The sequence below is a fragment of the Ictidomys tridecemlineatus genome, chromosome 12 (genome assembly GCF_052094955.1).
Source record: "Ictidomys tridecemlineatus isolate mIctTri1 chromosome 12, mIctTri1.hap1, whole genome shotgun sequence".
Taxonomy (NCBI): domain Eukaryota; kingdom Metazoa; phylum Chordata; class Mammalia; order Rodentia; family Sciuridae; genus Ictidomys; species Ictidomys tridecemlineatus.
In genome coordinates this window covers 1,565,145-1,581,377 of record NC_135488.1, presented here as the reverse complement: position 1 = coordinate 1,581,377, position 16,233 = coordinate 1,565,145, and the positions used below count along the sequence as shown (strand labels likewise).

The following is a 16,233-nucleotide window of genomic DNA, read 5'->3' as shown; positions in this document are numbered from 1 at the left end:
TCTCCTTTAAAATTCTTTTATGTAAATTTTCATCAGTGTCAATATTTACAGGTATAGGATTCTGTAGAAGGAATGTACCATAATTTAATCATTTCTCTGCTTCACAACATTTAAGTTGAATGCTGCACATTCACATTTGGAATTTTTAAACATAATACCAATATACTCCATGCAGGTTGTACTATTTTAATTTCTCTGAGCATCTTTTAATATATTTTTAAAAATATTTTAGTTGTAGATGGACACAGTACCTTTTTATTTATTTATTTTTAATGTGGTGCTGAGTATTGAACCCAGAACCTCACACATGCTAGGTGAGCGCTGTACCACTGAGCCACAACCCCAGCCCTCTGAGTATCTTTTTATTTATTAGCCACTCGGATTTCTGTAAATTGCCTCTTAATATAATTTGCCCATTTCCTTCCCTTCTTATTTCTCATATAAGAAGGTCTTCAAAATATGAGATATCTAGGTCTGAGGACATTTTTGTCTTTTGAGAATAAACTACAATTTTTCAAGTAGAAGGATACTGGTCTGCCAATAAGTGAACAATACTTGATCAAATACCTCCTGTGTGCCAGGCTTTGGGAAGATGACAATGGACAGAAAAGAACCTCATATAATCTGGTGAAGTCAGTCATTAAACAACGGTGATGAATAGAATTGAATGAATTAATCTTGTGATAATCAGCTTTCTATTACTGGATCAAAATACCTGAGAAAAACAAGGATTTACTTTGGCTCATGGTTTCATAGGATTTGGTTCATGATCACTCCATCCATTGTTTCTGGGCCTGTGTTGAGACAGAATATCATGTAGGGAAGGCATGCTCACCTCATGGTAGCCAGAATCAGAGCGTAAGGGGCAAGATATACCCTGTTTCCTCCACGAGGCCCAACCTCCTGAAGTCTCCACTGCTTCCCCAATAGCACCTCTGTCCAAATCTCTAAAAGGTGAGCCTTGGGGACGTTCCAGATCCAAACTGCAGTGACCAAGAAGGTGCAGAGTTCTGAGTCCCCCCCGCCCCCCCCCCCCCCCCCGCAGCCTTCTGACTAGAGACCTGGTGATGAGTGGCCTTCCTGTGAGCACTTGGTGTGTCTGCTCAGAGAGACTTGATGTGTGAACTGGTAGAGAGATGAAGACTATCTGTAGCCAGGAATCAACACGCGCCAAAAAGCCTTCCCAGCATCATATCTTAAAGCTGTGCTTGTTCAAATGCTGGTCATCAAGGCGGGAGTGTAAATGAAAAAATGTTGGATTTGGCACTGGCCCCCTCAGGGGACTGCTGAGCCACAAATGCTGAGAGCAAGGAAGGAGACTGCCTCTTTCTCCTTCACATTTTTCAGGTCACCCTCAGTATCACATGCTCCACTTGTGTCCTGAGGTTGCCTTGACACTGGACAAGGCACTGTCTCCCTTGCTGTGCCTTCAGTTTGTCTTTCCTAGGTGCCCCAGGGAGCGGGTGGATCCTCCCACCTGCTGAGACTCACATCTGAGGGGTGGGAAGAGCTAAGTGAGCATTGGCACTCTGCGCCTGCCAAAGTCCGCATGCGTTTAGCAGGATCACACTCCTTGCCATATGTACATGCACACTGGTAAAGGTTTTATGTGCATTCTCTTCGTGATCCCTGAAACACATTAAATAGAAACATCCTTGACTTAAATCCTCTCAGTTTGGAATGAAAATAGAAGTGAGAATGAGAACTGGTCTTCCTCATCTCCCAGTTCGACCTTGCTCACTTCCCTAGGATGTCCAGTCCAGGGAAGCTTCCCAGCTCAGCTGTTCCCATGGGCCAGAATGTCAAAAGAAAAGCTTTGGGCAAGAAAGCTACAGCCCAATTCTGGCAGGAATTTTGGCTAATAAAACCAAGATACATCCTATTGTGTAAACTGGTGAGTGCTGTAGAAAATGTCAGCTGTACACCAGCTTTTGAAAATGGAATTCATCTCCATGACAATAACTTTGACCTTCCGGTTCAAGGAGCTTCCGACCCACAGTTCATGACTTGAAACCTTGAGTCATCTCTTGCCTGTTTCCAGCCTTCCTTTACCACCCTTCCAGTGAGCCTTGGCTGTGGGTGGAATGTGGATTGCTCCTCTCAACCTCATGCTGGGGGTTAGTGCCATTGTGAACTATTTAGATATGATTAGAGGTAGCACCTTGGGAGAAAGAGTAGGATCCCACAGAGTCATTAGGGTGGAGAACCAGTGGCTGAATGCTGGTGACCCTAAGAAGGAGACCTGAGAGAGACCAAGATGCATACACTACTTGTCTCCCAACTTGTGGTGCCCTGTGCCCCTCAGAACCCACCAGGAGACTGTCACAGATGTAGCCCCTTCACCCTTGACCAGAACTGTGAGCCAAAGCAAACCTCGTTTCTTTAAAACTCACCCAGTCTGTGGCATTAATAGCAAAAAAAAAAAAAAAAAAAAAAAGGACTAACACATCTGTGTATTAGACCCTTAGGATTGCTGTAACAAAGTACCAGAACTGGGTGGCTTGGAGCTTATTAAAATATCGGCAGGACCCACACTCCCTTTGAGACTCTGAATAGTCTCTTTCTATTCCTGCTCCTGGCTTCTGGTGACAGCTGCCATCATCAGCATTGCTCAGCTCACAGCTGTGTCACTGCAGGTCTTCCTCTTTCTCCCTTACATGAGGTGGATTAAGAGCCCCTTCTAAATCCTGGATGACATTTTAGCTATTTACATACGCAATGACTCCACTTCCAAATAAGGTCACATACTGAGGTACTGGATGTTAGGATAGCAACTTTTTTTTTTTTAATTTCTAAGCATTTGTATGAGTACATAATCTATAGAATAATGAGTTTCATTGTGGCAAATTCATATATGCATAAAATATACTCCATCCAAAGTATGGTCAAAGTAGTATCTTTTTAATTTTTTAAAATTTATTCTAATTTGTTTTATATGACTGCAGAATGCATTTCAATTCATAGTATACAATTTTTCATGTCTCTGGTTGTACCCAAAGTAGAGTCACACCATTTGAGCCTTCATACATGTACCTAGGGTAATGATGTCCATCTCATTCCACCATCTTTCCTACCCTCATGCCCCTTCCCTTCTCTTCCTTCCCCTTTGCCCTAACTAAAGTTCCTTCATTCCTCCTATGCTCCCGCCCCCATCCCCATTATGAATCAGCATCCTCATATCAGAGAAAACATTTGGCATTTGGTTTTAGGGGATTGGCTTACTTCACTTAGCATTATATTTTACAACTCCATCCATTTCTCTGCAAATGCCATGATTTCATTCTTTTAATTCTGAATAATATTCCACTGTGTGTAATATATACCACATTTTTTAAATCCATTCATCTACTGAAGGGCATCTAGGTTGGTTCCACAGTTTAGCTATTGTGAATTGTGCTGCTTCGTCCCTATAATATGTTGTTTTAAAATCCTTTGGGTATAAACCACGAAGTGAGATAGCTGGGTCACATGCTGGTTTTTATATCCAGTTTTCAAAGGACTTTCCATACTTCTTTCCAGATTGGTTGCACCAATTTGTAGTCCCACCAGCAAGGTATGAGTGTGCCTTTTTCCCCACAAACTCATGAACATTTATTGTTTGTATTCTTAATAGCTGCCCTTCTGATGGGGTGAGATGAAATCTTAGAGTAGTTTTGATTTGAATTTCTCTAATTGCTAGAGATGTTGAGCTTTTTTTATATTTATTGATCAATTGTATATCCTCTTCTGAGAAGTTTCTGTTCAGTTCCTTGGCCCATTTATTGATTGGGTTATTGTTTTTTAGTGTTAAGATTTTTGAATTCTTTATATCCTAAAGATGAGTGCTCTATCTGATATGCGTGTGGTAAAAATTTGTTCCCATTCTATAGACTCACTCTTTACCTCACTATTTATTTTGCTGAGAAACAGCTTTTTTAATTGTTGTTAATATTTATTTTTTAGTTGTAGTTGGACAAAATACCTTTATTTATTTTTATGTGGTGTTGAGGATTGAACCCAGGGCCTCACATGTGCTAGGCAAGCACTTTACTACTGAGCCACAACCTCAGCTCCTGAGAAGAAGCTTTTTAGTTTGAATCCATCCTATTTTTTGATTCTTGATTTTAATTCTTGTGCTTTAGGAATCTTATTAAGGAAGTTGGGGCCTAATCTGACATGATGGAGGTTGGGGCTAATTTCTCTTCTATTAGGTGCAGGGTCACTGGTTTAATTCCTAGGTCCTTAGAGTTTAGTTTTGTGCATGGTGAGAGATGGGGGTTTAATTTCTTTTTTTTTTTTTTTTTTGCTTATGGATTTCCACTTTTCCCAGCACCATTTGTTGAGGGAGGCTATCTTTCCTCCAATGTATGTTTTTAGCAGCTTTGTCTGATATAAGATTATGGGGAGCTGCTCTGAATGACCGCGCCTTCCAGTCCTGAAGCATGAAGCTCTGACCAATCACTACAATTTGTGGTGACTTAGGTGTTGTCCCAGCTGGAATAGCAAGGCATGGCTCCAAGGGTAGGTGTCACCCGCAGGTTTCTCTGTAATCCTACCCCTTGCTTCATTTGAATGGCTTCCTCCCAATAAAAGGGTACAGCACATGCTCTTGTCTCTCTTTCCACAGACCCTTGAGGTCAGAGGAGCCGTCAAAGGACTCAAAAAAAGAAAAAGAAAAATGGTATTTCTCTGTCTCTGTGTGATTATTTCGTGACAGCCCAGTTCACCAGGAATGACCTTAAGTGTTTAGTCATGGAACACAACATAAGATAACTGTAATTTTGTAGGTTAGTGTCAGTGTCCTCTATTCTGTACTATCGTATGTGTCTATTTTGGTGGCAATACCATGCTATTCTTGTTACAATTGCTCTGTAGTATAGTTTAAGGTCTGGTTTGGTGATGCTTCCTGCTTCACTCTTCTTGCTAAAGATTGCTTTGGCTATTCTGGGTCTCATATTTTTCCAGATTAATTTCATGACTTTTTATATTTCTATGAGGAATGTTACTGGAATTTTGATTGGGATTGCATTAAATCTGTATAGTACTTTTGCTAGTATGGTCATTTTGACAATATTAATTCTGTCTATCCAAGAGCAAGAGAGATCTTTACATCTTCTAAGGTCTTCTTTTAATTTCTTTCTTTAGTGTTCTGTAATTTTTATTGTATAGTCTTTCACCTCTTTCATTGAGTCCCAAGTATTTTATTATTTTTGAGGCTATTGTACTGGGGTAGTTTTTCTCATTTCTCTTTTAGAGAATTTGTTACTGATGTACAGAAATGTTTTTGATTTATGGCATTGATTTTATATTCTGCTACTTTGATGAATTCATTTATTCTAGAAGTTTTCTGGTGGAATTTTTGGGTCTTGTAGGTATAGAATTGTATCTTTGGCAAATAGTGATAATATGAGTTCTTCCTTTCCTATCTGCATCCCTTTAATTTCTTTTATTTGGCTAGAGTTTCAAGAACTTATTCAATAGAAGTGGTGAAAGAGGGCATCGCTGTCTTGTTCCAGTTTTTAAAGGGAATACTTTCAATTTTTCTCCATCTAGAATGATGCTGGCCTGGGGCTTAGCATAGATAGCTTTTACAACGTTGAGATATGTTCCTGTTATCCTAGTTTTTCTAGTGTTTTGAACATGAAGGGGTGCTGGGTTTTGTCAAATGCTTTTTCTGCATCTATCAAGATGATCATATGGCTCTTATCTTTAAGTCTGTTGATGTGATGAATTACATTTATTGATTTCCCTATGTTGAAACAATCTTGCATTCTGGGATCTTATGAGGGCAAAAATTTAACCTAGAATAGCCCTCATATATACCCAAGTGCCTCTCTTTAAAGAAGGAAGGTTAGGGACTGGTGGTGCACACCTGTAATCCCAGGTACTTGGGAAACTGAGGCAGGAGGATTGCAAATTCACCGTCATCCTGGGCAGCTTAGTGAGACCTTGGAAGGAGAAGAAGGAAGTAAAGAATAAGGAGAAGAAAAGGACAGATGGTGTGGGGGAAGAATGGTTAAAAATCCAGCAGGAATATTTCAACAAGTCTACTAAAGTTTCCAAAAGCAGTATTTGAATTAGAAGAGGAGCATGCAGCTTACATATTCAACAGTATGATAGTCTGAGTATCCTGGAAAAGCCACTGTAAACACAGAATCATGATTAAAATACAACCAGAACTATTGCATTTCAAAATAAATTAATTTTTATCTCAAAAAAATCAGGAATACCTGCTAATAAACTGGAACCTAGAACCTTGTTTGTGTACTTTTAAAAAATTGATAGTCTGGGCTGGGGTTGTGGCTTAGCAGTAGAGCGCTCGTTTCAAGGGTGCAAAGCCCTGGATTTGATCCTCAGCACTACATAAAAATAAATAAAAATTTGATAGTCTATAGACAATAAAGTATACCAATCTTAAGTGAATAGCATGATGAATTTTACCTATATATATGCCTGTAAAATGCTATGTAGATCAATATTTAAAACACTCAAAATCTCAAAAGGCTGTCTTGTGCCTGTTCTCGGTTGAATCTCTCAAAAGGTAGACATTTCTCTAACTCCTACTTCCACAGGTTAGTTCTGCCTGTTTGTGAATTTTACGAAAGTGGAATAAAGTAGTGTGTTAGTTTTCTTTCCACCACTGTGACGAAATAACTGAGGTAATCAACTTAGGAGGAGGAAAGGCTTCTCAGGCTCATGGTTTCAGAGGTCCAGTGCATGATTGGATGGCTGTGCTATATTGGGCCTGTGGCAAGGCAGAGTATCACGGTAGAGAACATGTGGTATGTCAACCTGCTCACCTCTGGCAGCTGGGAAGTGAGAGGTAAGAAGGGGTCAGGGTCCCAATGTAGCCTTCAAGGGCACATACCCTCCCTCCCAGTGATCTAATATCTCAGCCCCTAAGCCCCACCTCCTCAAGGCTCCACCACCTGAGGCCACGATCAGAACTTCCAAAAAAGAGCCTTGGGAAACATTCAGGATCCAAACCATGACAAATGGTGTGTTTGGTTTCAATGGTGGGATGATGGACAGGAGGCAGATGATGTGGCTGGGCAGAGGGATGAGACACACCCCCTGCAAGCTATGGCTAAGAGTAAATTCCTGGAGCATCATAGGGCAGGGGCTGTAGCTTAGTAGCAGAGGGCCCTCACATGTCCAAGCCTCAGCACCACAAAAATAAAATAAAGGCAACATATATACTTCAGAGCACTTCAGATATTAAAATTTTCAAATACAGAGTATAAAATGTTATTCTTAAAACTTTCACCGAGGGTTTCAAGATGGCCAAATAGAGAAGGTTGCTTTCCTAGCTGCTTTGTGGCGTGAAATCTCCAAAACATAGGCAGCTTCTCAGCAAAGGGGCTGAACAAAGAAAAGGTGAACATTCAAGTACTGGACATTCAAAGCAGATTGGGGACCCACGAGGTTGGATATAATAACATAAGGACGAAGTCCCCAGTGACCAGAGGCAGCAGCCAGAGCGGTCTCTCCAGGAGCCAAGTGCAGGGGCAAGGGGATTCAAGGGACCTGCATTTTAGGAGGTGGAGGTATGTCTGGGTATAGAGTTCAGAGATCCAAGAACTGCCCCACTATCCAGAAGGGCTGCACAATATCCTTGTACAGAAAAGAAGCCCCATTGAGCCATTCATTAAAAGGAGTCACCAAATAAATAACCTAACCTCAACTCTTAAAGCCCTAGAAAAAGAACAAATCCATACTAAAAGAGTAAAAGACAGGAAATAATTAAAATCAGAGCTGAAATCAATGAAATTAAAACAAAAAAATTGACAAAACAAAAAGTTTGTTCTTTGAAAAAATAAATAAAATTGATAACCCTTAGCCAAGCTAATAGAGAGAATACTCAAATTATTAAAATTTGTGATGAAAAAGGAAATATCATGAGAGACATGAAATACAGACAATAATTAGAAAGTTTGAAAATTTATACTCTAATAGAAAACCTTGAAGACATCAACAAATTTCTAGAGACATATGACCTACCCAAATTGAATCAGGAGGACATAGAAAATTTAAACAGATCAATTTCAAGCAATGAAATTGAAGACACTATCAAAAGTCTACCAAAAAAGAAAAGCCCAAGTCAGACAGATTCTCAGCCAAGTTCTACCAGACCTTCAAACAAGAACTAACACAAATCCTCCTCAAATTATGCCATGAAATAGAAAAGCAGGTAACCCTTCCAAACTCATTCTATAAAGCTATTATCACCCTGTTATCAAAACTAGACAAAGACACATGGAGGAAAGAAAACTTCAGACCAATATCCTTGATGAACATAGATGCAAAAATTCTTAAAATATTGGGCAAATCACATACAAAAATATTAAAAAGATAGGGCACCATGATCGAGTGGTCAATAAATGCAGTTTCTCACATCAGTAGATTTAAAGCCAAGAATCAGGATTATCTCAATAGAAACAGAAGAGGCATTTGACAAAATACAGTGTCCATTTATGTTTAAAACACTAGAAAAACTAGGGATAGTAGGAATACACCTCAACACTGTAAAAACTATATATGTTAAACCCAAGGCCAACATCATTCTAAACGGAGAAAAATTGAAAGGATTCCCTCTAAAAGCTGGAACAAGACAGGGATGCCCTCTTTCACCATGTCTGTTCAACATAGTCCTGAAAATTCTAGCCAGAGAAATTAGAAGAAAGAAACTAAAGGGATATAAATAGGAAAAGAAGAGCTCAAACTAGGGCTAGGGATGTGGCTCAAGTGGTAACGCGCTTGCCTGGCATGCGCGGGGCGCTGGGTTCAATCCTCAGCACCACATAAAAATAAAGATGTTGTGTCCACCGAAAACTGAAAAATATTTTTAAAAATTCTCTCTTAAAAAAAAAAAGAGCTGAAACTATCCCTATAGGCCAATGACATGATTCTATTTAGAAGACCCCAAAACTCCAAGAAACTTCTAAAACTCATAAATTAATTCAGCAAAGTAGCAGGACCTAAAATTAACACCCATAAATCAATTGTCCTCCTATATATCAATGATTAAACAACTGAAGGAGAAATTAGGAAAACTATCCCATTCACAATTACCTCAAATTTTTTGGTAATCAATTTAACAAAAGAGGGGAAAGACCTCTACAATGAAAACTACAGAACACTAAAGAAAGAAAATGAAGAAGACCTTAGAAGATGGAAAGATCTCCCTTGTTCTTGAATAGGCATAATTAATATTGTCAAAGTGGCCGTACTACCAAAAAGTGCTATTCAGATTTAATGCAATTCCAATTAAAATTCCAATGATATTCTTCACAGAAATAGAAAAAGCAGTCGTGAAATTCATTTGGAAAAATAAGAGGCCCAGAATAGCTAAAGTAATTATTAGTGAGAAAAGTGAAGCAAGAGGCCTCACTAAACCCACCTAAATTATACTACAGAGCTACAGTAACAAAAGCAGCATGGACATGAAGACCAACGGAACAGAATAGAGGACACAGAGACAAACCCACATAAATACAGTTATAGTAGACAAAGATGCCAGAAACATACACTGGAGAGAGAGAGCCTCTTCCACAAATAGTGCTGGAAAATGGAAATCCATATGTAGCAAAATGAAATTAAACCCCTATCTCTCACCATGCACAAAACTCAAAGTGGATCAAGGACCTAGGCATTAGACCAGAGAAGGAAGAGTAGGCCCAAATCTCCATCATGTCAGCTTAGAAACTGACTTCCTCAACACGATTTATAAAGCACAAGAAGTAAAATCAAGAATCAGTAAATGAGATGGAATCAAACTAAAAAGCTTCGTCACAGTAAAGGAAACAAGCATGAATGTGAAAAGAGAGCCTACAGAATTGGAGGAAATCTTTACCAACTGCACCTCAGATGGAACATTAATCTCCAGAATACATAAAGAACTCAAAAAACTTAACACCAAAAAAACCAATAACCCAATCAATAAATGGGCAAAAGAACTGAACAGACACTATACAGAAGAAGAAATACAATCAATCAAAAAATATACAAAAAACTGTTCAACATCTCTAGCAATTAGAGAAATGCAAATTAAAGCTACACTGAGATTTCATCTCCAGTCAGAATGGCAATTATCAAGAATACAAGTAACAATAAATAGTGGTGAGGATATGGGGAAAGGGTCACTCATACATTGCTGGTGAGACTGCAAATTGGTGCAACCACTGTGGAAAGCAGTAAGCATATTCTCGGAAAACCTAGAATGAAATTACCATTGACCCAGTTATCCCACTCCTCAGCACATACCCAAAAGACTTAATACTATGATGATGTGAACACAACAATGTTTATAGCAGCTCAGTTCACAGTCTAAGCTATGGAACCAAGCTAGGTGCCCTTCAATAGATGTATAGATAAAGAAAATATACATATACACCATGGAATATTACTCAGCAATAAAGAAGAATGAGATTATGGCATTTGCTGGAACTGAAGACTATGATGCTAAGTGGAATAAGCCAATCCCCAAAATCCAAAGCCCAAATGTTCTCTCTGATGTGGATGCTAACACACAATAAGGGGGGGGAGGGGAAAACAGAAGTTCACTGGATCAGACAAAGGGGAATGAAGGGAAGGGAGTGAGGATGGGAATGGGAAAGACTGGAATGAACCGGACAAGGTTTTCCTATGTTCACAAATGAATACACGACCAGTGAAACTCCACATCATGGACCACTACAGAAGGGGAAGTTACACTCCATGTATGTATAATATGTCAGAATATATTCTATTGTCATGTGTAACTAAAAAGTATAAGATTTTTTTTAAAAATTTAAAACTCTCCAAAAAGAAATCTCCAGACCTACCTTATGGTCATCTGTAATACAGAGAATTCTACCTGAGGTTTAAAGAAAAATTATTATCAACCATACAAAAATCTCTTCCAGAAAATAAAAGAGAATTAAATACTTTCCAATTCATTTTATGAATTTATTATTACCCTGATACCAAAACAGATGAAAATAGTGTAAAATATGAAAACTGTGGACTAAGAAAGATCTCTATGAATATACACATAAAATTCTTTTAACAAAATATAGCAAATTATATAATTTAGCAATATAGAGAATTATACCCCCAGGAATGCAAAACAGCTCAAAATAATTTTTTTGGACTAGAGATTGAACCCAGGGCACTTTGCTCTTAAGCTACGTCTGTAGCCCTCTTTATTTCTTAATTTTTTCTGTTTTGTTTTTGGTTTTTTGAGATAGGGACTTACTCAGTTGGTTAGGCCTCACTAAATTGCTGAGGCTGGCCTTGAACTTGCAATCCTACTGCCTCAGACTCCTAAACTGCTGGGATTACAGGCATGTGGCACCATGCCCACCTACAGCTCAGTAGTTTTTTAAAAATTAGTGTAGGGCTGGGGATGTGGCTCAAGCGGTAGCGCGCTCGCCTGGTATGCGTGCCGCCCGGGTTCGATCCTCAGCACCACATACAAACAAAGATGTTGTGCCCGCCAAAAACTAAAAAATATTAAAATTCTCTCTCTCTCTCTCTCTCTCTCTCTCTCTCTCTCTCTCTCTCTTAAAAAATCATTGGAATCTGGATATTTGCAGGATAAAGGAGAAAAATTACATGGCCATATTAATCAATACAGAAAAAGCATTTGGCAAAATTAAATGCCCCTTCATAATTAAAACAAAGCAAATTAAAGAAACCTCTCAGAAAAACAAAATCAGGAACTTCCTTAGTAAAGCTCATCTTTGAAAAAACCTACAGCTAACATCAGACTTGGTGGTGGAAGCTTGGACATTCCCCATGAGCCTGGGTGCCTACTCCCCACGCAGCATGATACCTGAGGTACAGGGCTCTGTGGCAGGTCAGCAAGGAAGAAATCAAACTTGCTACTTAAAGGTGGCAGGACCTTTATGCTGAAATCCTGAGAAATCTTGTCAAAAACTCCCAGAGCGAAAAGCTAGTTCACTAAATAAAGATAAATTTGCAAAATGATTTTATGTATGTATATTTTCCATATAAAGCAATGAACACATGGACACCAAAATTAAACATATGATACTATTGATATCACTCAAGAGTGAAATACTCAGGCATAAATTTAAAACAAAGCTTATAGGGTTTGCATGCTGGAGATGACCCTGCACTGACAAAAGAAATTAAAGATCTTTAATTATAGTCACAGATTTGAGAACACAACACAGGAAAGATGTCAGGGCCCCCAAATTGATGAACAGATGTAGCACAGTCCCTATCACGAAAGGCCAGTGAGTAAAAACATTGTTTTCCTGTGTGTAAGCAGCAACTAGAAAACAATTCTCAAAGTTTTAGAAGTCCAATTCAACATTTTTTTTCTTATAGCTAATTAAAATTTGATTAACTTTTTGTTAACTTATGTTTTATTTCAGTCTTCAGTCCATCTTGGGTTAACTTTTGTATGTGGTATTGGGTAGAGATTATAAAATCATATTTTTCTTATGGACATAAAAATTGACCTGGCTAAATTTAATGGGAAGGACATAATTTCCCCATTCAATCACTGTGCATTTAAGTGAGTTGACAGTGTTTGTGTGTGTTTCTGCTACTGGGTTCTGTGCTCTGTTTCTTTGGTCCCTCCAAGAATACAACACCAATACCACAATATTTTCTTTTTTTTTTTTTTTTTGAAAGTGAGAGAGGGGGACAGAGAGAGAGAGAGAGAATTTTAACATTTATTTATTTTTTTCTTAGTTCTCGGCGGACACAACATCTTTGTTGGTATGTGGTGCTGCTGAGGATCGAACCCGGGCCGCACGCATGCTAGGCGAGCGCGCTACCGCTTGAGCCACATCCCAGCCCCCAACCACAATATTTTCGTTATTAGAATTTTAAAATATAGTGGATATCAGGTAACCTAAATCCACCACTGTCATGTAAATACTTCAAACAAAAATTGCAAATTAGTTTATCAAAATCTACCACCAAAAATCCTCTGGAGGTTGGGTGTATTTTTTTTGTTGTTGTTGTTGTTTGTTTTTGGTACTAGGGATTGAACTCGGCCACTGAGTGACATCCCAGCCCTATTTTGTATTTTATTTAGAGACAGGGTCTCACTGAGTTTCTCAATGCCTCGCTTTTGCTGAGGCTGACTTTGAACTCATGATCCTCCTGCCCCAGCCTCCTGAGCTACTGGGATTACAGGTGTGTACCACTGCGCCTGGCCCTTCTGTAGTTTTAATTGGGATCATAGTAAGTCTACAGATCACTTTTGGGGAGAATTGATATATTTATAATATTGAGTCTTCCAGTCCATGAATATGGTGTCTCTCTTTCCCCCACCTCCTTCCCCCTTCTCCTTTCCCCTTCAGATCTTCAGATCTTATCACCTGTGCTTTGTGGTTGCCTGTAAAAGGGTCTTGTACCTCTTTCTTTCAGATTATTCTTAGGTGTTGCTTTTCTCATGCTATTGTAATGATAGTGTTTTACAAATTTCATTTTCTAGTTGCTGCTTACACACAGGAATACAGTGTTTTTACTCACTGGCCTTTGGTGATAGGGGCTGTGCTACATCTATTCATCAATTTGGGGTCCTGACATCTTTACTGTGTTGAGTTCTCAAATCTGTGACTATAATGTGTCTCTGTCATATTTAGATCTTTAATTTCTTTTGTCAGTGCAGGGTCATCTCCAGCATGCAAACCCTATAAGCTTTGTACTCATCAAAAGCTTGTATTCATCAAAAGATGCCATTAAGAAAGTAAAAATCACAGACTTACATGTTTCTAGCAAACCACTCATATCCAGCATATATAAAGGACACCTATAAGTTCATGGCATTTTTGGATTGAGTAAAAAGTTTGGATAGGCACTTCACAAAAGAGGGCATTCAATGCTAATGAGGGTATAAGAGGAAGGGGACCTGAGCTTCATGGGGATGAATCTGGAAGCTCAGAGAAATACTCCACTTTCCTGCAGAAGGGCCCGAGGGGGGAAGGGCCAGTGCAGCACGGCCTGCAGCACTCAGGACGGGGATGACCTGGAGCCAGGGGCATGTGCCCATCACAGCCCCTCCAGTGGGGAAGGGCCCTGAGCAGCAGCTGCTAGAGCTGCTCATGTCCATTACACACTTATCATCCCAGTTACACACCTTCCATCCCCGCTACACTTACCATCCCTGTTACACACTTTCCATCCCATTATACACTTACCCTCAGTGAGTCCTTACGATGCTGCGGACGGACCCAAGGACTCAGGCACGCCAGGCACACCCTCCACTGGCCGCATTCCCGGCCCTCAGATGCTCCCATTTCCGGCATGTTGAAAACAGGTGTGGACACAGGACACAGGACACCCAAGTGAACGCAGAGCGCCCGAATGAACTGTGATCTGGCTTCCCGTCTAGAGGACAGGAGCTACACACAAGCTGTGGAGTGGGCAAGGGGCTGGCCATAGCCAAGGCCGGCCAATAATTCTAAGAAAGAAAGGGAGCCGGAGAACCAGACCTGGTACCTCGCCCTCGTGCCATGCAGGTGTCTCGTGACAGCACCAGCCCTGATGGAGCGTCAGAGGGCGAGACTCAGACCCAGACCATCGTGACAGCCAGATTAATTACTAACCTTGAGAGGGGAGTCACTAATATTGACAAAGGGGAAATTTCCTATTTTCTGGAAAACTCATTTTGGGAGTTGAGAAGCACAGACATCCTTCCTTGACTTCCTTAATTTTTTCCTCCAGTACTGGGGATTGAACACAGGGGCCATTTATCATAAGCTGCACCCTAGCACTTTGTCTTTTGAGAGCGGGCCTTGCTACTTACCCAGCTAGACTTGTGCTCCTCCTGCCTTGGCCTCCTGAGTCACTAGGGTTACAGTGCACCACCAGGCCCAGCTCCCTGACTCCCTGTAGAAGTTAATGCCCAATGCACCTCACCAGCTTTGTGGTCAGTTGGTGCATTGGGCATTAACTTCTACAGGGAGAAGTTATTTTATTTTTGTACAATATAAAAGTGACCGTTATGTGGGCACGTTTAGTCAGTGTCACTGCTGGTACACATTCCATGAGCTCTTCAGTTGGGGATGTATTGTGAGCATGTGTTTGCTGGAAAGCAGGTTCTGGTAACATATTTCTGGGGTAACTTATTTGGAGTTTTGTGAAGTCCTTTCACAAAGACAAAGTCGTCGAGTTCAGACAGCAACAGGGAAGTTAGAACTGATTCCCAGGGAGGCTTTTGTTTTCAGACCTCCTTTTCAAACAGTTTAGAGACTGTCAACCTTCAGTTCCCTGAAGGTTGAGAAAAATCTGACAAAAGCTCCCACGCTTTTTATCCATTTCATAACCAACTCCATGGCAACCAGCACACAGGATACCTGATGTGTCCCTTCAGTATGAAGCTGGCTTTCCCTTGCACTCTTCTGGCCCAGCCCTGAACCAGCCCCTCCTGACCTCTGATGTTCACATGCGTGTGTGAACGTGCACACAGGAGGACCGGACGTGGCAAGAGTGGAAAGCTGTAGTTACCAACAGGCATCTGGAGGGAGCTGTCCAGCAGAGGGGTGAATATAAAACTGGATGCTGGGAGGGCCTCTGCTGGCCACTGGGGAACCGTCTGCTGTGGCCCAAGGCAGCACCCTGGGAAACACCACGTATAACTGCTGGAACTTACTACAGATGGATCCTGACAGGTTGACTTTCAATATTTTGTCTTTACAATGGTGCCACAGATATGCTTTGGCAGGACAGGAAATGCACTCTAGTTCTTCTCTCCTCCCAGGCTGGTGACATGCAGCATGATATCCTGGCAATGCTGAGCATCCACAGTGAGCTGGAACTGCCAGCCACAGGAACCCCAGGGAGAGTCACCAACAGTCCACAGGTGCCATGCAGCTATGGCATCTGGTAGGTTAGTGCGTTCAGTGCGTCTGCCACATACAGTATTTTCAATTTATGACAGGGTTGGTGATTGGGACATTATTCCATTGAAAGTTGAGGGGCATCTATTTTTCCCTTTGTATTTGAAGATAAAGCCCAATGTATCATGCAAGAAGAAAATGTTAGTATCCTAGAGGCAATTCAGAATGAGATTTTATTTTCTTACCATTTTGGGCAGCAGTCAATTAAGGATCCAAAAGCCAACCATGAGACTCTGGTACTTTGAAAAAAAGAGCCAGAAAAATACAAAGTGAGTCTGAGACATCTGAAGTAAAAAGCCAGGAAGTACTTCAAGACCGAAGGGAACCTATCAAATGGACTAAGACCAGAGTAGAAGCCGCTGTAGCCAAGTGTGGTGTCACTGGAGTATCA

General features: G+C 40.4%; 1 long non-coding RNA gene across 1 annotated transcript; it reads left to right on the top strand.

Annotated features, from left to right (window-relative positions):
* The first annotated feature begins 1,033 nt into the window (after positions 1-1,033).
* Positions 1,034-16,233, top strand: LOC144368977 (uncharacterized). The gene is made up of 2 exons (XR_013428388.1): positions 1,034-4,500; positions 4,607-16,233. It is a non-coding gene; the product is annotated as an uncharacterized LOC144368977 (long non-coding RNA).